Here is a 26,182-nt window from a genome sequence, read left to right on the forward strand (position 1 = left end):
CTAGGTCTTAGGGCAGTTCTATTTTAAACTCTTTGAGAAACTTCCACAGTTTTCCAGAGTGGCTGTACCAGTTCACATTTCCACCAAAGGTGCAAGAGGGTTCCCCTTTCTCCACATCCTCTCCAACATTTATTGTTTCCTGTCTTGTTAATTTTCCCCATTCTCACTGGTGTGAGTTGGTATCTCAATGTGGTTTGGATTTGTATTTCCCTGATGGCCAGTGATGCGGAGCATTTTCTCATGTGCTTGTTGGCCATGTCTATGTCTTCCTCTGTGAGATTTCTGTTCATGTCTTTTGCCCATCTCATGATTGAATTGAATTGCTTGTTTCTTTGCTGTTGAGTTTAAGAAATTCTTTATAGATCTTGGATAGTAGCCCTTTATCTGATAGGTCATTTGCAAATATCTTCTCCCATTCTGTAGGTTATCTTTTAGTTTTGTTGACTGTTTCTTTGGCTGTGCAGAAACTTTTTATCTTGGTGAAGTCCCAATAATTGATTTTTGCTTTTGTTTCTCTTGTCTTCATGGATGTATCTTGCAAGACGTTACTGTGGCCAAGTTCAAAAAGGGTGTTGCCTGTGATCTTCTCTAGGATTTTGATTAACTGATATCTCACATTTAGATCTTTCATCCATTTTGAGTTTATCTTTGTGTATGGTGTAAGAGAATGGTACAGTTTCATTCTTCTGTATGTGACTGTCCAATTTTCCCAGCAGTGTTTAATGAAGAGACTGTCCTTTTTTCCAGGGGATAGTCTTTCCTGCTTTGTTGAATATTAGTTGACCATAGAGTTGAGGGCCCATTTTTGGGATCTCATCCTGTTCCATTGATCTATGTGTTTGTTTTTGTGCCAGTACCACACTGTCTTGATGACCACAGCTTTGTAGTACAACCTGAAATCTGGCATTGTGATGCCCCCAGATATGGTTTTCCTTTTTAATATTACCCTCCCTAGCTATCCAGAGTCTTCTCTGATTCCACACAAATCTTAAGGTGATTTGTTCCAACTCTTTGAAGAAAGTCCATGGTGTTTTGATAGGGATTGCATTAAATGTATAAATTGCCCTGGGTAGCATAGACACTTCACAATATAAATTCTTCCAATCCATGAACATGGATTTTCCCATCTCTTTGTGTCGTCCTCAATTTCTTTCAGAAGTGTTCTGTAGGAAATTCAGAGATTCTAAGAAAAACAGATATATTAATTTAGAAGGTCTTCCACCTGATGTTTATACTTTTAATTACAGCTTTAATATTTTTTATAATTTACTAAGTATGTGAAAATTATTGGCAACTGTGGTATAGTGACAAGATCTTTTGATTTGTAGTCAAATAACCTGAATTACAATTTTAGTTCTACCTTTTTTTTAAATTTTTTTTAATTTTTATTTATTTATGATAGTCACAGAGAGAGAGAGGCAGAGACACAGACAGAGGGAGAAGCAGGCTCCATGCACCGGGAGCCCAATGTGGGATTTGATCCCGGGTCTCCAGGATCACGCCCTGGGCCAAAGGCAGGCGCCAAACCACTGTGCCACCCAGGGATCCCCTCTACCTCTTATTTACAATATAAATTTGTGTAATTCACTTCATGTCTCTGAGCTTAAGTTCTTTTATTTATTAATTTTTTTCTAATTTTAATTTCAGTATGGTTAACAGACAGTGTTATGTTAGTTTCAGGTGTACAATGTAATGAATCATCAATCCTGCACCTCACTCAGTGCTCATGATAAGTGTACACTTTAATCTCCATCACCCATTTCTCCCATCCCCACCACTCATCTCTCCTCTGGCAACCATTGGTTTGTTCTCTATATGTAAGAAGTCTGTCTATTTCTCTCTCTCTCTCTTTCTCTCCCTTTTAAACTTTGGTCATTTGTTTTCCTTATAAAATTCCACATAAGAGTGAAATTGTATGGTATTTTTCTTTGATTGACTTATTTCACATAGTATTATACTCTCTAGCTCCATCCATATTATTGAAAATCACAAGATTTCATTCTTTTTATGGCTGGGTAATATTTCATTGTATATATACCACATATTCTTTGGCCATTCATCTATCTGAACTTCAGTTTTCTCATTTATAATATGGGATAAATAATCCATATCTCATAGAATTGTTGTGTGAATAACGAGGTAATAAATGTGAATGTACTTGGTAGACAATAAAATTTCATAATATGAGGGGAAAGTGTATCAAATGAGCACTAAGGGAACCAAGAGGTGTTTCTTTCAAAAAAAGATTAATAAAACTGACAAACACCTCACCAGACTTATCAAAAATATGAGAAAGGACCTACATAAATAAAATCACAAATGATAGAGGAGAGATCACAATTGATGCCACAGAAATACAATTACATTAGAATGTTATGAAAAATTATATGTCAACAGTTTAGGCAATCTGGAGGAAATGGATAAATTCATAGATATATATAAGCCATGAAATTGAAACAGGTAGAAATAGAAAGTTGAACATATCAATCACCAGTAAAGAAATAGTATCAGTAATCAACAAACTCCTGACAAAGCAGTCCAGGGCAGGATGGATTCACAGGCAAATTATACCAAATATTAAAAAAATATATCTTTTCTTCTCAAACTCTTCACAAAAAAATAGAAATGGAAGGAAAACTTCCAAAATCATTTTATCAGAAGACCTTTACCATGACTCCAAAACCAGACAAAGATTCTAATAAAAAAGAGAACTACAGGTCATTATTCCCAATGAACATGGAAGCAAAAATTCTCAACAAAATACTGGCAAATTTAATTTAACAATACAGTAAAAGAATCATTTACCATGATAAGTTGGGATTTATTCCTGAGCTGCAAGTGTGGTTTAATATTTACAAATCAATCTACATGATAAACTATTTAATAAATGAATTGATAAGAATTATATTATCCTCTCAGTGGATGCAGAAAAAGTATTTGAGGAAGTACAACATCCATAATAGATAAAAAAAAAAAAACCACCCTCAACGTGGTAGAGATAACGGGAACATACCTTAACATCATAAAGGCTATATACAAAAAGACCCACAGCTAATATCCTCAATAGGGAAATTCTGAGATAAAAAATAAAATAAACCCTGCAAATCAAAGGAAACAATCAACATAACTAAAGATAATCTTAAGAATGGAAGATATTTTCAAATGACATATCTGATGTTCGTATTCAAAAATGTATAAAGAACTTGTCAATATCCACCTCCCCCAAAAAATATCCAGTCAAAAAATGGGCAGAAGACATGAATATACACTTTTTTCCCAAAGAAAATATCCAGATGGCTAAAAGACACTTGAAAAGATGCTCACCATATCTCATTATCAGGGAAATACAATCAAAATTAAAATGAGGTACCACCTCATACCTGTCAGAATGGATAAAATTAACACAAGAAACAGCAGGTGTTGATGAAGATGTGGAGAAAGGAGTATCCTCTTGCATTGTGTGTGGGATCGAAAACTGGTATAGCCACTCTAGAAAACAGTATGTATGTTCCTCAAAAAGTTAAAACTTGAACTACCTTATGACTCAGAAATTGCACTACTAGTACTTACCTAAAGGATAAAAGAAGACAAATTCAAAAGGATACATGCACTGCAATGTTTATAGCAGCATTATCAACAATAGCCAAACTATGGAGATAGCCCAAATATTCATTGACTGATGAATCTATAAAGAAGATGCAACACACACACACACACACACTGGAATATGACTCAGCCATCAAAATAATGAAATTTTGGCCTTTGCAAGGAAAATAAGTCATACAAAGACAGATACCATATAGTTTCAGTTACGTATAGAATTTGAGAAACAAGACAGATGAACATATGCAAAAAAATGAATCAAACCATAAAGCAGATTCTTAACTATAAGGAACACACTGAGGGTTGCTGAAGGGGAGGTGGTCAGCAGTACAAGTTAAATGGGTATTGGAGATTAAGGAGGACATTTTTTTGTGATGGGCACTGGGTGTTGTATGTAAGTTATGAATCACTAAATAGTTATGTTTATAACTATTATAAATAGTATGTTAACTAAATGGAATATAAATAAAAACTTGGAAGAAGAAAAAAAACACCCTCAAATTTTATAATAAATTAAGAGTTTCAGAATAACTTTTCTCAAAAGATTGAGACTCAACAATTTCCACAGTCACATCATTTGTACATGATAGAACCAGAAATCCAGCTTTGGACTGTGTGTCTCTAACCCCAATATTCTGTCCACAACACCAAACTGCCTACATGGTTTTATCCAGCCTTACAATAAGTGGAATTTATATATGAAATGAATTTAATGTAAATGATTACTGAGAAAGGAAGATGGTGGCAGATTAGGAGTACCCTAGGCTTGCCTGTCTCAACACAACTAGGTAAATATGAAATCATCATAACTCCCCAAAATATATGTGAAGACTGAGAACAAACTCCATAGCCAAAAGGAGAGAAGAAGCTACATCAAAGACTGTAGGAAGTGTAGAGATAGGGTTTAGGGGAGAAATAGATTACAGGTTCTCTGGAGGGAAGGGTCTCAGAGAAGTGCAAGAGAGTGAGGAGCACACAACAGAATGCATAAGGAGAATGTTTCTCCAAAGTCATTGGACTGGAAAAGGAGAGGGGTTGAATTTTCATATGTTCTTACAAGCAGCAGGAGTTAAAGCATAGAGTTTTAAAGATCAGTGGTTGGGATAAGGTACAACCACCTGGTTGTTATAGAGGCCAGAGGGTACTCTACTGTTCCTAGAGAGAAGGCAAGCAAACAACCCAGGAGTAGACAGCATAGAAAGAGTGATCTGAGCAATGTCTGGGGGCACACAGTGGAGATATTATTCACTCTTCTTGTAGCACATTTCTGAGAGGTAGTGTTCATGAAGATGCCTCTCTGGGAACAAAGGAGCTGGCCTGTGCCATTTCCCTCCACTGCACCTTAGCATGACACAGAGTCAACTGTGGGAAGCAGCGCAGCACCAACACTGGCTGCTTAACTTGCATACACCAGGCCTGGCATCCCTGCACTCTCTTGGGAATGCCCCTCAGTCTAGCTTGCCTCAGCCCCAGTGTAGCAGGCCCCTCATCCTGAAGACCAGCACAACCCCTGCCCACGCCATGTCTCCTTTCTTTTTCTTTTTTTTTATAAATTTTTATTTATTTATGATAGTCACACAGAGAGAGAGAGAGAGAGAGAGAGAGAGAGGCAGAGACACAGGCAGAGGGAGAAGCAGGCTCCATGCACCGGGAGCCCGATGTGGGATTCGATCCCGGGTCTCCAGGATCGCGCCCTGGGCCAAAAGCAGGCACCAAACTGCTGCGCCACCCAGGGATCCCCCATGTCTCCTTTCAAGAGAGTTCTGCAGGGCCTCAGTTCTGGTGCAGATGGTATCACATCCCATTTTAAAGTAGACTGTCACACACCTAGTTAAAACTAGCCACATTCAGGTCAGAGACCAAACACGGCTCATAGCAGTGAAGGAGATCCACCACAGATGACTGGCCCAAAGGGATAGAGCAGCTAAAACACAACAGAAGAGCACATAAGCACACAGAAGAGACACCCACTGAAGCATCCAGCACAGGGCACTACATGACCTCTTCTTCGTAAGGTCATTACTTGTAGAAGCAAGAGACATAACTGACTTTTCTAACACAGAGAAGATGGCAGAGACAAGACAAAGTGACAGAGGAATTCACCCCAAATAAAACAATAAGATAAGGCCATGGCCAGAGATCTAAGCGAAACAGATTTAAGTAAAATGCCTGTTGGAAAATTTAGAGGTGGGCGGGGGGTTGGGGTGACTGGGTGATGGGCACTGAGGGGGGCACTTGGCGGGATGAGCACTGGGTGTTATGCTATATGTTGGCAAATTGAACTCCAACAAATATATATCAAAAATAAATGAATATACTAGATAGAAAAGGTAAAAAAAGAAAATTTAGAGCAATCATCATAGGAATACTCATTACTGAGCTGGAGAAAAAGAATAGAAGAAATTAGTGAGACACTTACCACAGAGATAGAAGAATTAAAAAAAAATAACCAAAAAGGAAGAATGGAGACTGGAAACATCTTTGAGGCAGTGAATGGCAGCCTGGAAGAAACACAGGAATGAACTAATGACATTGAAGACAAAGTATAGGAAAGTATTATTAAGATGAACAAAAGTATTGAAGAGTTATGGAATGCAAGAATAGGTTTAGACAAATCTGTGACTCCATAAAATGTAATAATATTCATATTATAGGAGTCACAGAGTACAAAGAAGAGAGAAATGAAGGCAGAAAATGTGTCTGAAAAAAGACTAGATGAGGGGCGCCTGGGTGTCTCAGTCAGTTAAGTGTCCAATTCTTGGTTTTGGCTCAGATCATGCTCCTCCTACAGTTGTGATATCAAGCCCCACATCAGGCTCTATATCAAGCATGAAGTCTGCTTCAGTCTCTTTCTCTCCCTCCCCGCTACTCTTCTCTCCACTTGCTTGTGCACTCTCTCTCTAAAGTAAATAAAATCTTTAAAAAAATAATTTTAAAAAGACTAGCTGAAAACTTTCCTGATCTGGGGAAGGAAACAGATACACAGATCCAGGAGGCTCAGAGAACTCCCACCCAAATCAATAAAAGCAGGCCAATATCAAGACATATTGTAATTGAATTTGCAAAACATACTGATAAGGAAAGAATCTTAAATGTAGCAACATAAAGGAAGGCCGTAACTCACAAGGGAAAACCCACAACACTATCTGTAGATTTCTCAACAGAATCTTAGCAAACCAGAAGGGAATGACATGATATATTGAAAGTACATACTGGAGGGGCACCTGGATGGCTCAGTTGGTGAAGCACATGAATCTTGATCCTGTGGTCATGAGTTTGAGCCCCACATGGAGTGCAGAGATTACTTAAATACATAAATAAATAAATAAATAAATAAATAAATAAATAAATAAATAAATAAATAAAACTAAAAAAAGAAACTAAAGAATGGGAAAAAAATCTGCAGCCAAGAATAATCTATCCGAAAGGCTTTAATTATCCTGAACAATAATTCAGGAAATGGGAGAGATAAAGAGCATTCCACACAAACAAAAATTAAAGTTAGTGACCACTAAACAAGCCCTGCAAGAAATATTAAAGGTGATATTTTTTAGTGCAAAGGAGAGCAAAAGTGATAAACACAAGAAATGTCAGTGAAGATCATCAGAAACAACAAGAATAGTAATAAAATTGTATTAAGTACATTTCTATCAATAATTAATTTGAATGTAAATTGATCAAGCACTACAATCAAAAGACATAGTATGTCAGAATGGATTTTTTTTCATAAAACAAGACCTATATATTCTGCCTACAAGAGAATCATTTTGGACCTAAAGACACCTGCAGATAGAAAGTGAGAGGATAGAGAAACATTTATCATGCAAATTGATGTCAAAAGAAAACTGGAGTGGCAATATATGTATCAGACAAACTAGACTTTAAAACAAAAATGTAGTAAGGGACAAAGAAAGGCACTATATAATCACAAAGGTGACAATCCAATAACAGATCTAACAATTTTGAATATTTATGTAATCAAAATGGGAGCACAAATATTTTTAAAAATAATGAAAAACACAATAATCAATAATAATAGAATAATAGAATAATAATAGAGGACTTTATTATCGCACTTACATCAATGGACAGATCATCTAAATGAAAAGGCAACAAGAAAACAATGGCTTTAAATGACACACTGAGCCAGATGGAGTTAACAGATGTATTCAGTACATTCCATCCTAAAATAGCAGAATGCATATTCTTTTCAAGTGCACTTGGGACATTCTCCAGAATAGAACACATGTTAGGTAAGCAAAGAGGCTGCAACAAATAAAAAAATATCGAAGTCATGCCATGCAACTTTTCTTTTTTTTTTCTTTTTTCTCTTTATTTTTATTGGTGTTCAATTTGCCAACATATAGAATAACACCCAGTGCTCATCCCGTCAAGTGCCCCCCTCAGTGCCGGTCACCCAGACACCCCCAACCCCCGCCCACCTCTCCTTCCACCAACCCTAGTTCATTTCCCAGAGTTAGGAGTCTTTCATGTTCTGTCTCCCTTTCTGAATATTTTTTATATTCCCCAAATGAATGAGACCATATAATGTTTGTCCTTCTCCGTTTGACTTATTTCACTCAACATAATACCCTCCAGTTCCATCCACGTTGAAGCAAATGGTGGGTATTTGTCGTTTCTAATGGCTGAGTAATATTCCATTGTATACATATACCACATCTTCTTTATCCATTCATCTTTTGATGGACACCGAGGCTCCTTCCACAGTTTGGCTATTGTGGACATTGCTGCTAGAAACATTGGGGTGCAGGTGTCCCAGCATGTCATTGCATCTGCATCTTTGGGGTAAATCCCCAACAATGCAATTGCTGGGTCATAGGGCAGGTCTATTTTTAACTCTTTGAGGATCCTCCACACAGTTTTTCAGAGTGGCTATACCAGTTCACATTCCCACCAACAGTGCAGGAGGGTTCCCCTTTCTCCACATCCTCTCCAACATTTGTTGTTTCCTGCCTTGTTAATTTTCCCCATTCTCACTGGTGGGGGTGATATCTCATTGTGGTTTGATTTGTATTTCCCTGATGGCAAGTGATGCAGAGCATTTTCTCATGTGCCTGTTGGCCGTGTCTATGTCTTCCTCTGTGAGATTTCTGTTCATGACTTTTGCCCATTTCATGATTGGATTGTTTGTTTCTTTGCTGTTGAGTTTAATAAGTTCTTTATAGATCTCGGATACTAGCCCTTTATCTGATAGGTCATTTGCAAATATCTTCTCCCATTCTGTAGGTTGTCTTTGAGTTTTGTTGACTGTTTCTTTTGCTGTCCAAAAGCTTCTTATCTCGATGAAGTCCCAATAGTTCATTTTTGCTTTTGTTTCTCTTGCCTTCATTGATGTATCTTGCAAGAAGTTACTGTGGCCAAGTTCAAAAATGGTGTTGCCTGTGATCCCCTCTAGGATTTTGATGGAATCTTGTCTCACATTTAGATCTTTCATCCATTTTGAGTTTCTTTTTGTGTATGGGGCAAGAGAGTGGTCTAGTTTCACTCTTCTGCATGTGGATGTCCAATTTTCCCAGCACCATTTATTGAAGAGGCTGTCTTTTTTCCAGTGGACGGTCTTTCCTCCTTTGTCGAATATTAGTTGACCATAAAGTTGAGGGTCCACTTCTGGATTCTCTCTTCTGTTCCATTGATATATGTGTCTGTTTTTGCCATGCAACTTTTCTGATCACAATGCTATGGAACCAGAATTCAACCATCAGAAAAAAATGTGGAATGACCACAGATACATGAAGGTTAAACAATATGCTACTAAGCAATGAATGGTTCAACCAGGAAATCAAAGAGGGAATTAAAAATAAACACATGGAAACAAATGAAAATGAAAACATGATGTTCCAAAACCTTTGGGATGCAGCAAAAGCAGTCCTAAGAGGGAAGTGTATAGCAAAACAAGTCTACCTCAAGAAACAGGAAAAATCTCAAGTAAACAAACTAACCTTATACCTAATGAAACTAGGAAGAGAATAACAAATGAAGCCTGAAGTCAACAGAAGGAAGCAAATAATAAAGTTCAGAACAAAAATAAATGTTACAGAAATGAAAGAATTTCAAACCTATGAAAGGAACCAGGAGCTGGCTCTTTGAAGAAATTAATAAAATTGATAAACCTCAAGCCACCCTTATCAAATATATAAGAGAAAATATTCAAATGAAATCATGAATGAGAGAGGAGAAATAACCAATACCACATGAATTAAACAATTATGAAGGAATATTATGAAAAACTATATGCCAAAAAATTGGACAACTTGCAAGAATGGATAAATTCCTTGAAACATATAAAGTACCAAAACTGAAACAGGAAGAAATAGAACTTTTTTTGGGGGAAAAGGATATTGTTTTTATTCAAGTAACTGCAAATAGGAAACCACAAATTTGTCCCCCCAGGCTGGGACAAATAATGACTACCTCCTCCCCAGCAGAACAGAGGGAGAAGGTGGCCCCTACACCCTTGATGGTCAATACAGGCCCCCCCTCACTCTGCTGCAACACCCTAGGGAAAGAGCTCCACCTTCCCTGGGACTGGGATGGTGGGTAACTCAGTCTGCTCTGCCTTGGGGCCCTTCCCCTAAGATTTTCGGAGGAGGGGACATGGGCAGGACAGGAGGAGGCAATGAGGATGAACATTCGGCGCTGGTCGCAGCAGCAATGACAGATGTCTAAGAATGGAAACATTGGACAAAAACAACACAACTGTCCAGAGGTAGTTTGTGAACAGAGGAAAAAATGGAACCAGAACCTTGGAGGATGGGGAGGAGCAGAAGGGTGAGAGTGGGCAAGGCTAGCTCCTTATTATCAGTGTCCCATGTGAGGAAAGGGGATACTGAAGCTGAGGCGGAAGCACATGGGGTTGGGCAGGGTCTCTAGCCCACATCAGGTGGCTGTCACAGGGAATGTGGACCTCCTGAGCCTCACCAGGATAAAGGGGGGGGGAATGCATTTCCCTCACTGCAATAGATTCCAGGGAGGAAGGTGAGCTGGAGCCCGTTTAGAGGGTAGGGGGGCTCAAACCCCTTCTGCCTTCCTTCCTGTGCCCAAAGGGGGCTGTCTGACCCAGAGCAGGGACCAGGCAAGGTGGGAAGGAAGAGAAGTGTGTGTGAGCCACACCTAGTGAAACACAGGTCAGTCGGGGGGTATCTTGGGGCCGAGTGCCCTTCCCCACTGGCTATACCTGCTGCTGCCAGTGCTATGGAGTGGGGCAGATCAGAATGAGATGGGCGCTTGGGCCCCTTTTAAGGCCAGGGGAACCCTCCCAGGACCCTTAGTGGGAAGCCAGAGGAAGAATGGGGAAGCGGAAGGGACCGAAATAGAACTCTTAGACTGATCAGAAAAATAATTAAGTCAATGACAATGTCAGAAGATTTGGGGGACCCTAAGCTTGTTTTGTCTCTTGTGTTTGAGCTGTGTTGATAGGTATTTAATCATTCTGAACACCTAAAACATTAATCAGAGTTCTGAGAGAAAAAAAAGCTGCAAGTATACAAGTAGAAAAGTGACCACCTTTTGAAAGGTAGGAGTTGTGGAAGGTTGAATTGGGGGTGATATAGCTGTGGATATGATACCAGGGAGAGAGCCTGCAAACGGATACTACTGTAAAGTATTGTAAGCAGCAGAACACAAAATATGAACTTTTAGATGTCTTCGACAGTGGGGTAGGTGCCTGGCTTAAAGGTGCTCAGGTGGTGGAGTGGGGCAGAAATTCAGGTGTGACATCATAGTCTGAAGATCACCTGGGTTTAAAGAAGAACAAAGGGCACCAACATGCTGCACTGTTCCTAGGCATAGAAGTGTGGAAGCTGGCTGAGAATAGCAGGTCTTGGTGCCAGCTGTCTGCTCTGTTTTGCCATAAACTGAGAACCACTGCGTGGTCATGTAACTGATTTCCTGGGATGGGCCAGCAAATGGCAAAAGTGTGCAACAGTCTCCCTGGCAGGAATGGTGTAGCTACAGGCTTTGAGAAGCCCCTAAAATTCGGAGTTTTGAAACTCAGCCCTGTGCCTGAGATAAAAAGGCTTAGACATAGGGTGAACATAGGATTTTGAGGGGGAACTGGAGACACAGTGATAGTTTGCTCTTCTATAAAGGGTCACTGAAGAGTTTAGGGTGTGAACTTTCAGCTCTGGGGCTAGAAGGTGGGGCACTGCCCCACCCATCAGCACTGAAAACCTTCAGGGAGCAAAACAAGGGCACCTAGGGAAGCTGGAGCTGCTTAAACCAAGCCCTGCCCCACTGTGTCCTGAAGGCACATTTCTACTAGAGTAAGTCCATTTGAGAATCAGCAGAACAGGACCCCCCCATAAGACCAGCACAAACAACTTTCCAACCCTAAATTTACTTATCATAGAATGCTGCAAGCCTCAGCTCTTGGAGAAAATAGGATCTACATTACTTTTTACTTTTATTCCTTATTTTTTATTATAATTTTTTTCAATTCCTTTCTTAAAATTTTTATTACTAAATTTTCTTAATTTTATTTGTTTTTTAAGATTTTATTTACTTATTCATGAGAGACACAGAGAGAGAGAGAGAGAGGCAGAGACACAGGCAGAGAGAGAAGCAGGCTCCCTGCAGGAAGCCTGATGTATGACTCAATCCCAGGACCCCAGGATCACAACCTGAGCCAAAAGCAGACATTTAACCACTGAGCTACACAGATGCCCCTTCAATTTTTATTTGTATATCAATTTTATATATTTTTAATATTTGTTTACTTTCATTTTATTTTATTTTTAAAATTTCTTTTAGGGGTAATGATTTTTTTTAGATTTTATTTATGTATTTTAGAGAGGGAAGGAGAGGAAGAGAGTCTTAATCAGACTCCACACTGAGTATGGATCCTAATGTGAGGCTTGATCTCACGATTCTGAAATCATGACCTGAGCTGAAACCAACAGTAGAACACTTAACTGACTATGCCACCCAGGCACCTCAGGATGAAGATATTTTTAACAAGCAGAAAAAAACACACCCAAGATCCAATTTTGGCAGATTGTTTTTTTTTCTTTATTTTTTGTTTTGCTTTGTTTTATTTCTTCTTTTTGTTTTATTGAAAAAATGATGAGACAGAAATTCACTCCAAAAGAAAAAATGAGGGACTCAATCAGTAAAGATACAAGTAGGATGTCTGAACTAAAATCGAAAACAACACTTATAAGAATACTAGCTGTGCTTGAAGAAAAGCATAGAAGACACTAAAGAATCCCTTACTACAGAGTAAAAGAACTAAGATCTAATCAGGAAAAAAATTAAAAATGAAATCCCAAATGAAGGCCATAAAAACATGTACAAAGCAGAAGAACAAATCAGTGATATAGAGGAGAAAATTATGGAAAATAATGAAGCTGAAAAGAAGAGGGAGAAAATGGTAATGCACAATGAAGGTAGACATAGAGAACTAAGTAACTTCTTAAAACATAAAAGCATTCATATCATAGGAGTCCCAGAAGAGGAAGAGAGAGATAAAGAGACAGAAGTTTTATTTGAACAAATTATAGCTGAAAAATCCCCTAATCTGAAGGACACAGACATTTAAATCTAAGAAACACAGAGAACTCCCATTAAATTCAACAAAAGCCAGGCATCGTCAAGGCATATAATAGTGAAATTCACAAAATACACAGAAAAGGAAAGAATCCTGAGAGCATAAAGGGAAAAAATTCCTTACATACAAGGAAAGATAAACCAGGTATGCAGCAGATCTGTCCACAGAAGTTTGGCAGGCCAGAAAAAAAGTGTCAGGAAATAGTCAATATGTGTAATGGAAAATATATGCAGCCAGGAATTATTTATCCAGCAAGACTGTCATTCAGAAAAGGAGAGAGAGAGTTTCCCAGAAAAAAACAAAACGTAAAGGAGTTCATTACCAGTAAACCATGCCTGCAAGAAATTGTAAGGGGTAATTTGAGTACCAAAGACCAAAAGTATTAAAAACTAGAAAAGACCAGAGAACATCACCAGAAACACTAACTCTACAGGTAACACAATGGCACTAAATTCATATCTTTCAATAATCACTCTAAATGTACATGGACTAAATGCTCCACACAAAAGACATAGTGTATCAGAATGGATTTAAAAAATAGATCCATCTATATGCTGCCTAAAAGATACTCATTTTAGACCTAAAGACATTTGCAGATTGGATGTAAGGGAATGGAGATCTATCTATCATGATAATGGATGTCAAGAGAAAGCTGAAATAGCTATACTTATAGCAGACAAACTATATTTAAAACAAAGAGTGGAAAAAGAGATGAAGGGCATTATATCATAATCAAGAGGTCTATTCATCAAGAAGATCTAACAGTTGTAAATATTTATGCCCCAAACTTGGGGACACCCAAATATATAAATTAATTAATAATGAACATAAACTAATTGATAATAATACAATAATAGTAGGGCATTTAATATTCCACTTACATCAATGGGTAGATCATCTGAGTAGAAAATCAATAAGAAATCAATGGCTTTGAATGACACACAAAACCAGATGGACTTAATAGATATATATTCAGGGCATCTCATCTCAAAACAGCAGAAAATACATTTTTTAAGCTATTAGAACACTCTCCAGAATAGATCACATACTGGGCCACAAATCATCCTCAACAAGTAAAAAAATGATGATCATTCCATGAATATTTCAGACCATAACGCTATGAAACCTGAAGTCAACCACAAGAAAGCATTTGGAAAGACCAAAATTCATGGAGGGTAAAGAACATCCTACTAAATAATGGGATGACCAGGAAAATAAAGAAGAAATAAAAAAGATACATAGAAGCAAATTTAAATGAAAGTGCAACAGTCCAAAACTTTGGGATGAAGTCAAGGCAGTCATCTGAGGGAAGTGTATTGCAATACAGGCCTACCTCAAGCAGCAAGAAAAGTCTCAAATACACAACCTAACCTTATACCTAAAATATATAGAAAAGAAACAACAAATAAAGCCTAAAGCCAGTAGAAGGGAAATAATAAATATTAGGGCAGAAATTAATAATATAGAGACAAGAAACACAGTACAACAGATTAATAAAACTAAGAGCTGGTTCTTCAAATGAATTAATGAAATTGATAACCACCTAACCAGTCTTATCAAAAGGAAAGGAGAAAAGACTAAAATAGATAAAATTATGAACGAAAAGAGATCACACACATCACAGAGATACAAGCAATTCTAGGAAAATGCCATGAAAATTATATGGCAACAAAAGGTGCAACCCTGAAAAAAAGGCCAAATTTCTAGAGACTTGCAAAATACCAAGACTGAAAAAGGAAGAAATAGAAAATTTGAGCAGACCCATAACCAGCAAAGAAGTTGAATTATTAATTAAAAAAAATCTCTCAACAAATAAAAGGCCTTGGCCTCATGGCATTCCTGGGGAATTCTATGAGACGTGTTAAGAAGTGTTAATATCTATTCTTTGTGAATGGTTCCAAAAAATACAAAAGGAAGGAAAACTTCTAAACTCATTCTTCAAAGAGAACATTAAATTGATTCCCAAACCAGACAAAGACTCCACGAAAATGAGAATTATGGAACAATATCTCTGATGAGCATGGATGTAAACATTCTCAATAAGAATCTAGCAAATCAAATCAGCAGTACATTAAAAGAGTTATTCACCACAATCAAGTGGGATTTATTCTGTGCTGCAGGAGTGATTGAATATCTGCAAGTCAATATGAAACACCAAATTACATCTTATTTTTAAATTTCTTTCATTTATTTAAATTCAATTTGCCAACATATATTAATTACAGCACCCAGTGCTCTTCCCATCAAGTGCCCATCACTCAGTCATCGCATCCCTCCACTCTTCTCCCCTTCCACAACCCTTTGTTTCCCAGAGTTAGGAATCTTTCAGGGTTGTCTCCCTCTCTAATTCCCCCCCCCCTGCTTTCCTCCTTTCCCTTAAAGTCCCTTTCACTATGAATCACCATATTAATGAAAGGAGAAGAACCATATGATATTGTCAATAAGTGCAGAAAAATCATTTGACAAAATACAGTATCCATTCCTGACAAAAACCCTCAAGAAAGTGGGGATTGAAGAAACACACTTCAACATCATCAAGGCCATATGTGAAAGACCCACAGCTAATATCATTCTCAATGGGGAAAAATTGAGGGCCTTTCCCCTATGTTCAGGAACAAGACAAGGATTCCATTCCCACCATTACTACTGACCAATAATACTTGCAGTATTAGCCTCAGAAATTAGACAACAACAACAAAAATATGAAAGTCATCCAAATCGGCAAGGCAGAAGTCAAACTTTCATTATATACAAATGACATGATTCTCTATGCAGAAAACCCAAAAAACTCCACAAAAATTTGCTGGAATTCATACATGAATTCAGAAGAGTCACAGGATAGAAAATCAATGTGCAGAAATCAGTTGCATCTCCATACACCAATAATGAAGCAGCAGAAAGAGAAATTAGCATTTTTGTCATAAAAATTATTACAGTTCGAGACTTAAAGTTATATTACCAAGCTGCTGCAATCAAAACGGCATGTGACATTTAAAAATGGCATATATATATATATATATATATATATATATATATATGAACAGAATAGAAAGCTCAGAAATGGACCCATGATTATATGGTTGACTAATCTTTAACAAAGCAGGAAAGAATATCCAATAAGAAAAAGACGATCTTCTCAAAAAACTGTTGGGAAAAATAGACAGCAATGTGCTATAGAATGAAATTGGATCTTTTTCATATACCGTACGCAAAAATAAATTTCTTTTTTTAAATAATAAATTTATTTTTTATTGGTGTTCAATTTGCCAACATACAGAGTAACACCCAGTGCTCATCCCGTCAAGTGCCCCCCTCAGTGCCCGTCACCCATTCACCCCCACCCCTCATCCTCCTCCCCTTCCACCACCCCTAGTTCATTTCCCAGAGTTAGGAGTCTTTATGTTCTGTCTCCCTTTCTGATATTTCCTACCCATTTCTTCTCCCTTCCCTTCTATTCCCTTTCAAAATGGACTAAAGACCTATATGTGAGACCTCAAATGTTAAAATCCTACAGGAGTACACAGGCGTGTACTGTCAAATAAAGGCGCACACCTCTTTGACATTGGCCATTAGCTACATCTTTCTCGACATGTCTCTCAAGTCAAGGGAAACAAAAGAAAAAAATAAACTATTGAAACTTTATCAAAATAAAAAGCTTCTACACAGCAAAGGAAACAATCAACAAAAGTAAAAGGCAACCTATGAAATGAGAGAAGATATTTGCAAAAGACAAATCTGATAAAGGGATAGTATCCAAAATATATAAGGAACTTATAAAACCCAACACTCCAAAAATGAACAAACCAGTTAATAAATAGGCAGAAGACATGGAGAGACATTTTTCCAAAGAAGATATCCACATAGCCCTCGGATACATGAAAAGATGCTCAACATCACTCATCATCAGGGAAATATAAATCAAAACTACAATAAGACCACATCAGTCAGAATGGCTCAAAACACAAGAAACAACAGGTGTTGGTGAGGATGCAGAGAAAGGGGAACTCTTTTACACTTTAGTGGGAATGCAAACTGGTGCAGCCACTCTGAAAAACAGTATGGAGTTTCCTCAAAAGTTAAAAATACAAGTATCCTATGATTCAGCAATTGCAGTACTAGATTTTTATCCAAAATATGTAAAAATACTAATTCAAAGAGATGCATGCACCCCAATGTTTACAGCAGTTTAATCTACAATAGCAAAACTATGGTAACTACCCAAGTGTACATTGATCGATGCATGTACAAAGATGTAAGATATATATCTATAGGTAGAGATATAGATATGTATCTTAAATATTTTTAAAATAAATTAAATTATTAAACAATTATATATACATATATATACATACATATACACATATGTGCAATTGAATAATGGAATATTAATCAGCCATGAAAAAGTGGAATATTGCCATTTGGAATGATGTGGATGGAATTTGAGAGTATTAGGATAAGTAAAATTAATTAGATAAAAACAAATACCATATGATCTCACTTATATTTTGAATTTAAGAAACAGAACAAAGGAGCAAAGTGAAAAAAGAGTGAGAAGCCAACTAAGGTGTAGAGAACTATAGAGTACAAACGGTTGATTATTGGAGGGAGATTGGTGAGGAAATAGGTTACATAGGTGATGATGATTAAGGAGTGAATTTATTATAATGAGTATTAGGTGTTATATATAAATTTTGTATTACTATATTGTACACTTAAAACTATTATACTATATGTTAACTACCTGTAATTAAAAACTTTAGAAAATGTCTTCACATTTGAGACTGATACTGCTAACCATATTAAAGCAATCACACAGATAGAATGCAAATGCTTGGGCAGCCCAGGTGGCTCAGCGGTTTAGCGCCGCCTTCAGCCTGGGGCGGGATCCTGGAGACCCGGGATCGGGTCCCACGTCAGGCTCCCTGCATGGAGCCTGATTCTTCCTCTGCCTGTGTCTCTGCCTCTCTCTGTCTCTGTGTCTCTCATGAGTGAATAAATGGAATCTTTAAAAAAAAGAATGCAAATGCTTCTTTCATAGCCCTATGGATTATGAAAGATTAAGGAAATAGTATTTGCAACACACATTAAGATGATCGAAGAAACTACCTACAGAAGCATAATATTTAGACCTATCACCCTCATACATGCAACATAATCAATAAGTAAATGATGGGGTAAAAGAAGATATCTATTTATCTAGGGATTATGTATCACATTTACTGTGTTGGTATAGACTTCTGTATCCAAAGTCTGTGGCCACTTCTGTACTCCCTACTTTTCCTTTCCTATGTTTCTTCCACTACCTCCTCAATAATATAATTGCAGGCTTTATGGATCTTAAAGTACGTTATCTCCATCAATGAGTGGAGTGGCTGCTTGTTTTAGGTTTCATAGGAACAACAAAGGCCACCAATGGAGAATTTGTGTCTAAAATCATTATGAATAGTGATTTCAGAAAATGGGGAGTCTATGGGTTAAAATAGAAAAAAACTCAATTTCTCTTATAAATAAATGGTTTATGAATGTGGAAGCCATTAATTTGCTAATTTACATGTTCAAATTCTAATCAGATCCTACAAAAGAGATTTAGGTATATTAGATTAAAGGGCTCTAGACAATGAGCAATAAGAAGTCTACTGTCACAAAAGTTTGCATTCCAACACTTTCCACTCCATGGAAAAGTAAATATCAGATATTTTCTATGAATGCAACTCTGTTGAAGAGGCAACAGAAGTTAAATATATGGGCAATGACCTCCTGGGGATTGCAGCCTGATGGGAGGCACAGAGAGGTAACTTCCATCTACTATCGTATTTGACAAGGAAAACTAGCTTCTGAGGCAGGAATGTTATTCTCATTTCACAGGGAACTCATGTTCAGAGAACTTAGGCATCTTGCCCAAAGTCACACAGCTAGTATGAGGCAAGATCAGGATTCAAACTCATTTTTTAGATTTTGATTGTAAAATATGTGTATTTATTTACACAACACACAGGGTAAGATAAACAAAAAATAAGATTTTAGTAGTAAAATGTATAGAATATACTTTAAGTACAATAGGAATTCAGATAAAAGTATTATGAATTCAAATTTTATCTGAATCAGTCTGTTTTCCTCATGAAGGATATGGTTCCTACGTTGGGCTTATAGATTGTCTAATTAGATTTTCAAAAGGAATGAATAAGCCTGTCTCTGAATCTGTTTCTTCATTTGAAAAACAGAGATGGTGTTATCTACTTCTCCACTGTATCATTGCTATGGTTGAGTAAGATGGCATATGTAAAAGCATTTAGTAAATTACAAAGCAATAAAGGACTGGTTGGGCTTGTGAAAGGATCAACATGCCTTTGGCTAAAGATTTACTACATCCATCCTTGGAAGAGACAAAGAGAAAAACAGAAAGAAATGGCTAGCTCAAAGCCCAGATTCTTATTTTATGGATGAAAAATGTCCAGGTTGTTACAAGATTATCATGGTTTTCAGTCATGATCAAACAGTGGTTCTTTGTAAAGGCTGTTCAACAATGTTGTGCCAAGCAACAGGAGGAAAGGTCAGACTCACAGGATGTTCATTTAGAAGAAAGCAACACTAATGATCCACACAACCTCCTGAATTTGTGTTATGTGGCAGAAAGCCTTATCAGTTCAATAATTCCAGTTAATCCAGCAAGATGATATAATTAATTTTGTAAAGTATACAACAGTGATCTCATATATTTGGTGTCAGTTTTTCAATAAAGTTTAATTTATGGGCAAAAAATCATTAAACCATGTAAACTGTTATTAATATTTACTAAAGTATGAAAATGTGAGTGCATGTGATTAGTCATTTATCTCCCAAATCCTGTTAATTTTAAACAATAGTTCCACATATTTTTTCATTAATCTTATAAATTGATTTGTATTCATATTTCTTCTACTTTAAATTTTTTTCATAATGTTGGTTGAAATAAAATTGTTATATTTGTTTTGATGCGAATGCTCCCTTATTCTTCTAATTACCATATTCCAAAAATCTGGTAACTGGAAGATTAGAAGGCAATTTGCTTAGTTCTGCTTATTGTTTCTGAATTATGCTCCTAAAAGTAGGGTCCAGGTTCTTTACATTCCTAAATTTTAAAAATGCTGATTTCTTGGAGAAGATGTAACCCAAAGTACAGAAAAGGAGAGAAGAGCCATAAATTTATCTTTTGGTTCAGTTATTCTGGATATGAATCTCTACCTAGATGCTACTTTATCTCAGGGTAGGCCATGCTACTAATTTGAATCAGGTTGGACTTTATAGTAGGTAATTATTTCAAGGAAGTCCTCAGTCTATGTGGCTTAATTCCAAGGGTAATATTAGTTATTTTTCTATAACTCTAAACATACTTTCCAAGGAAACAACAATATTATAATGATACTTAACCAAAACATTAAAAGTAATCATCTTGAGATGAGGAAACATAGATGACATTTTTTCTTTATATGCTTCTCTGTTTTCCAATTTTTGTACAGTAAACATTATTACGTGTATAATTCTTAAAAATAATTTATTGAGATGAAATTCATATAGTGATAATCACTTTAAAGTTGAATAATTGTTATTTAGTACACTCACAATGTTGTGCAACCAACCTCTATCTAGTTGGAAAACATTCTCATCCCTCCAAGGTAAAACCCCTTACTTATTAAGCAGATTCTCTGCCCTTAGCCTCTGGCAACTACCAATCTATGTTCTGTCCCTGTGGATTTATATATACCGAATACTTCATGTATAACTTGAATATTTCATGTATGTTGAATCATACAATATATCTGACTTATTTCACTTAGCATAATGTTTTGAGATTCATCCATATTGTAGCATGTATGTACCAACAATTCATTTCTTTTAATGGCTGAATAATATTAATTTCTTTATCCATTCATCCCGTGATGAACATTTTGGCTGTTATCAACTTTTGGCTATTGAGAATAATACCGCAACAAACATTTGTTACATGCACTTCTTTGAGTACATGTTTTCAGGTCTTTTGTATCATATACATAGGACTAGAAATGGGAGGTCACACAATAATTGTATGTTTAATTATTTAAAGAACTTCCAAACTTTCCCCCAGTAAGGGAATCATTTTGCATTTCCACCAGTAAAGTACGAGGGTTACAATTTTTCCATATTCTCAGCAACCCTTATGATTTTCATTTTATACAGAGTGTAGTTTTATTTTTTTTATTTTCTTATCAGAGTGTAGTTTTATCTTAAATTTTTAAAATGTTTAATTCCAGTTAGTTAATATACAGTGTTATATTAGCTTCAAGTGTACAGTATAGTAATTCAACACTTCCATATATAACTCTGTGCTCATCAGGACAAATGCACTCCTTAATCCCTATCATCTATTTAACTCATTCTCTCACTCCTTCTCCCCTCTGGTAATCATCAGTTTTTCTTTACAATTAAGAATCTGTTTCTTGATTTGTCTCCATTCTCTTATTTTTCCCTTTGCTTCTTGTTTTATTTCTTAAATCCACATATGAGTGAAATCATATGGTATATGCCTTTTTCAGGCTTATTTCCCTTAGCACCATACCCTCTAGGTCCATCCATATTGTTGCAAATGGAAATATTTCACTCATTCTAAGGCTGATTAACATTTCAGTGTGTGTGTGTGAGTGTGTGTGTGTGTGACATCTTCTTTATCTATTCATCTATCAGTGGATACTTTAGCTGCTCCCATATCTTAGCTATTATAAATAATTCTGCAATAAACATGGTTGTGCATATCCCTTCAAATTAGTGTTTTGGTTTACCATTGTGTAAATGGCCAGTAGTGGAATTACTGGATCAAATGGTTCTAATTTTTTTTAAGAATATCATACTAATTTCCATGGTGTCTGCACCAATTTCCATTCCCACCAACAGCGCATGTGGATTTCTTTTTCTCTGCATCCTAATTAACACATGTTATTTCTTGTCTTTTTTATTTTAGCCATTCTGACATGTAAAGTGATATATCATTGTAGTTTTAATTTGCATTTCCTCTAGGATTTTGATGGAATCTTGTCTCACATTTAGATCTTTCATCCATTTTGAGTTTATCTTTGTGTATGGTGAAAGAGAGTGGTCTAGTTTCATTCTTCTGCATGTGGATGTCCTATTTTCCCAGCACCATTTATTGAAAAGACTGTCTTTCTTCCAATGGATAGTCTTTCCTCCTTTAGCGAATATTAGTTGCCCATAAAGTTCAGGGTCCACTTCTGGATTCTCTATTCTGTTCCACTGATCTATATGTCTGTTTTTGTGCCAGTACCACACTGTCTTGATGACCACAGCTTTGTAGTACAACCTGAAATCTGGCATTGTGATGCCCCCAGATATGGTTTTCTTTTTTAAAATTCCCCTGGCTATTCGGGGTCTTTTCTGAACTCGGCCATAGTAACTTCTTGCAAGATACATCCACGAAGGCAAAAGAAACAAAAGCAAAAATGAACTATTGGGACTTCATCAAGATAAGAAGCTTTTGCACAGCAAAGGATACAGTCAACAAAACTCAAAGACAACCTACAGAATGGGAGAAGATATTTGCAAATGACATATCAGATAAAGGGCTAGTTTCCAAGATCTATAAAGAACTTATCAAACTCAACACCAAAGAAACAAAAATCCAATCATGAAATGGGCAAAAGACATGAAGAGAAATCTCACAGAGGAAGACATAGACATGGCCAACACGCACATGAGAAAATGCTCTGCATCACTTGCCATCAGGGAAATACAAATCAAAACCACAATGAGATACCACCTCACACCAGTGAGAATGGGGAAAATTAACAAGGCAGGAAACAACAAATGTTGGAGAGGATGCGGAGAAAAGGGAACCCTCATACACTGTTGGTGGGACTGTGAACTGGTGCAGCCACTCTGAAAAACTGTGTGGAGGTTCCTCAAACAGTTAAAAATAGACCTGCCCTACGACCCAGCAATTGCACTGTTGGGGATTTACCCCAAAGATACAAATGCAATGAAACGCCGGGACACCTGCACCCCGATGTTTATAGCAGCAATGGCCACGATAGCCAAACTGTGGAAGGAGCCTCGGTGTCCAACGAAAGATGAATGGATAAAGAAGATGTGGTTTATGTATACAATGGAATATTACTCAGCTATTAGAAATGACAAATACCCACCATTTGCTTCAACGTGGATGGAACTGGAGGGTATCATGCTGAGTGAAGTAAGCCAGTCGGAGAAGGACAAACATTATATGTTCTCATTCATTTGGGGAATATAAATAATAGTGAAAGGGAATATAAGGGAAGGGGGAAGAAATGTGTGGGAAATATCAGAAAGGGAGACAGAACGTAAAGACTGCTAACTCTGGGAAACGAACTAGGGGTGGTGGAAGGGGAGGAGGGCGGGGGGTGGGAGTGAATGGGTGACGGGCACTGGGGGTTATTCTGTATGTTAGTAAATTGAACACCAATAAAAAATAAATTAAAAAAAAAAGAAACCAAAAAAAAATATTAATAATTTGCATTTCCCTGGTGGTGAGTGATATTGAACATCATTCCCTGTATCTGTTCACCATCTGCATGTCTTCTTTGGAAAAAATCCTCTATCCGTTTTTTAAATATTTTATTTATTTAAATTCAATTAGCCAACATATAGTACATAAATTTCAAATGTAGATTTATCAGTTGCGTATAACACCCAGTGCTCACTTCTACACATTTTTTAATTGAATTATTTGTTTTCTTAGGTTTCAGTTATAATACTTTTAAAAATATATTTTCGGTTTTAACTCCTTATCAAGTATAACATTTGCAAATATTTTCTTCTATTTAGTAGGTTACCTCTTTGTTTTATTGGTGGTTTCGCTCTTGTGCAAAAGCATTTTATTTTGGTGCAGTTAATAGTTTAGTTTGGTGCAGTTAAATTAATAGTTTCATTTTGCTTTCATTTTCCTTGTCAGAAGAGAAATTTCTAGAAAAATGTTCTTATGACCAATGTCACAGAAATTACGTCTATGTTTTCTTCTAGGAATTTTATGGCTTCATATCTCACATTTAGGTCTTTATTCCATTCTGAATTTATTTTTGTTCATGATGTAACAAAGTGGTCCAGTTCCTTTCATTTGCATATAGCTGTCCAGTTTTCCCAAGGCCATTTGGTGAAGAGACTGCCTTTTTCCCATTGTACACACTTGCTTCCTTTGTTGTACATTAATTGACCATGTGTGAGATTTGGACACTCAGTTGCATTGATCTATGTGTCTATCTTTGTGTTCATAACCATACTGTTTTGATTCATATAGCTTTGTAGTATATGTTTAAATCTGGGTTTGTGATACATCCAGGTTTGTTCTTTGTTTTCAAGAGTTGTTTGGCTACTTGGGGTATTTTATGGTTTCATACACATTTTCAGACTATTTGTTTTCATTCTGTGAAAAATGCCATTGGTATTTTGAGGGGGTTGCATTATATCCAAAGATTGTTTTGGGTAGTATGGACGTTTTAACAATATTAATTCTTCCAATTCATGAGCATAGATCTTTCCATTTGTTCATGTCATCTTCAGTTTTTTCATCAATATCATATAGTTTTCCAAATACATGTTTTTCACCTCCTCGTTTAAGTTTATTCCTAGATACTTTATTCTTCTTGCAAGTGTAAATGGCACTGTTTCTTAATTTGTCTTTTTGCTACTTTATTATTACAGTATAAAAATGCAATGGGATTCTGTACATTGATTTTATGTCCTGCAAACTTACTGAATTCTTTTATCAGTTCTTGTAGTTGCTTTGGTGGAGTCTTCAAGGTTTTCTATAGGTAGTATCATGTCATCTATAGATAATGAAAGTTTTGTTCCCTCCTTAATAATTTGGAGGCTTATTATTCCTTTTACTTGTCTGATTGCTGTGGGTAAGACTTCCACTATTATGTTGAGTAAAAGTGACGAGAATGGACTGCTTTTCTTATTCTTGATCCAAGGAAAATCTCTGTTTTTAATGACTGAGTGTGCTATTTGTTGTGGGGGTTCTTTTCTTTGTAAGTTATTTATTTTTAAATTTAAATTCAATTAGCCAACATAGTGTACATAATTAAGATGTAGATTTCAATAATTCATCAGTTGCATAGAACACCAGTGCTCACCACAACATCTGCCCTCCTTAATGCACATCGTGCAATTACCCCATTCTCCCACCCACCTAAATTCGAGTAAACCTGTTTGTTTCCTATAGTTAAGAGCCTCACATGCTTTGGCTCCCTTCCTTATTACTTCCCATTCAGTAGTCCCACCCTTCCCCTCTGTGCTGTATCATATATTCCACATGAGTGAAACCAGATGATAATTGTCTTCCCTCATTGACTTATTTCACTCAGCATAATACCATCCAGTTCCATCCATGCCAATGCAAATAGTAAGTATTCATCCTTTCTGATGTCTGAGTAATATTCCATTGTTGATATAGATAGATATAGATATAGATATAGATATAGATATTCTTTTTATCCTTTTTATCCTTTTTTAGTTTAAACTCAACGTGCCAACATATAGTATAACACACAGTGCTCATCCCATCAAGTGCCCTCCTTAGTGCCAGTCACCCAGTCACCACTTCCACACACAACCTCTTCCCTTTCCTCAGTCCTTTGTTTGTTTCCCAGAGTTAAGAGTCTCTTATGGTTTGTCTTCCTCCCTAATTTTTCCCCACTCAGGTTCCCTGCTTTCCTTTATAACACTTTACACTATTTCTTACAGTCCACGTACAAGTGAAAACATTGATGATTGTCCTTCTCTGATTGACTTATTTCACTCAGTATAATACCCTTTAGTTTGATCCATGTTGAATCCAATGGTGAGTATTCATCCATTCTGGTGGCTGAGTAATATTCCATTTACCTCATCTTCTTAATCAATTCATCTGGCAAAGGACATCTTGACATCTTCTACAGTTTGGTTATTGTGGACAATGTTGCTATGAATATTGGGGTGCAGATGTCCCATCATTTTATTACATCTGTATCTTTG

General features: G+C 36.6%; 1 protein-coding gene and 1 pseudogene across 2 annotated transcripts in view; both read left to right on the forward strand.

The window, feature by feature from the left end:
* ZC3H12B (zinc finger CCCH-type containing 12B) overlaps positions 1 to 26,182 on the forward strand; it is a 603,410-nt gene that overhangs the window by 394,255 nt on the left and 182,973 nt on the right. The gene's annotated exons all lie outside the window — the stretch shown is intronic.
* Positions 19,510 to 19,760, forward strand: LOC100684956 (annotated as a pseudogene).

This window comes from Canis lupus, chromosome X, assembly GCF_011100685.1.
Source record: "Canis lupus familiaris isolate Mischka breed German Shepherd chromosome X, alternate assembly UU_Cfam_GSD_1.0, whole genome shotgun sequence".
Taxonomy (NCBI): Eukaryota; Metazoa; Chordata; class Mammalia; order Carnivora; family Canidae; genus Canis; species Canis lupus.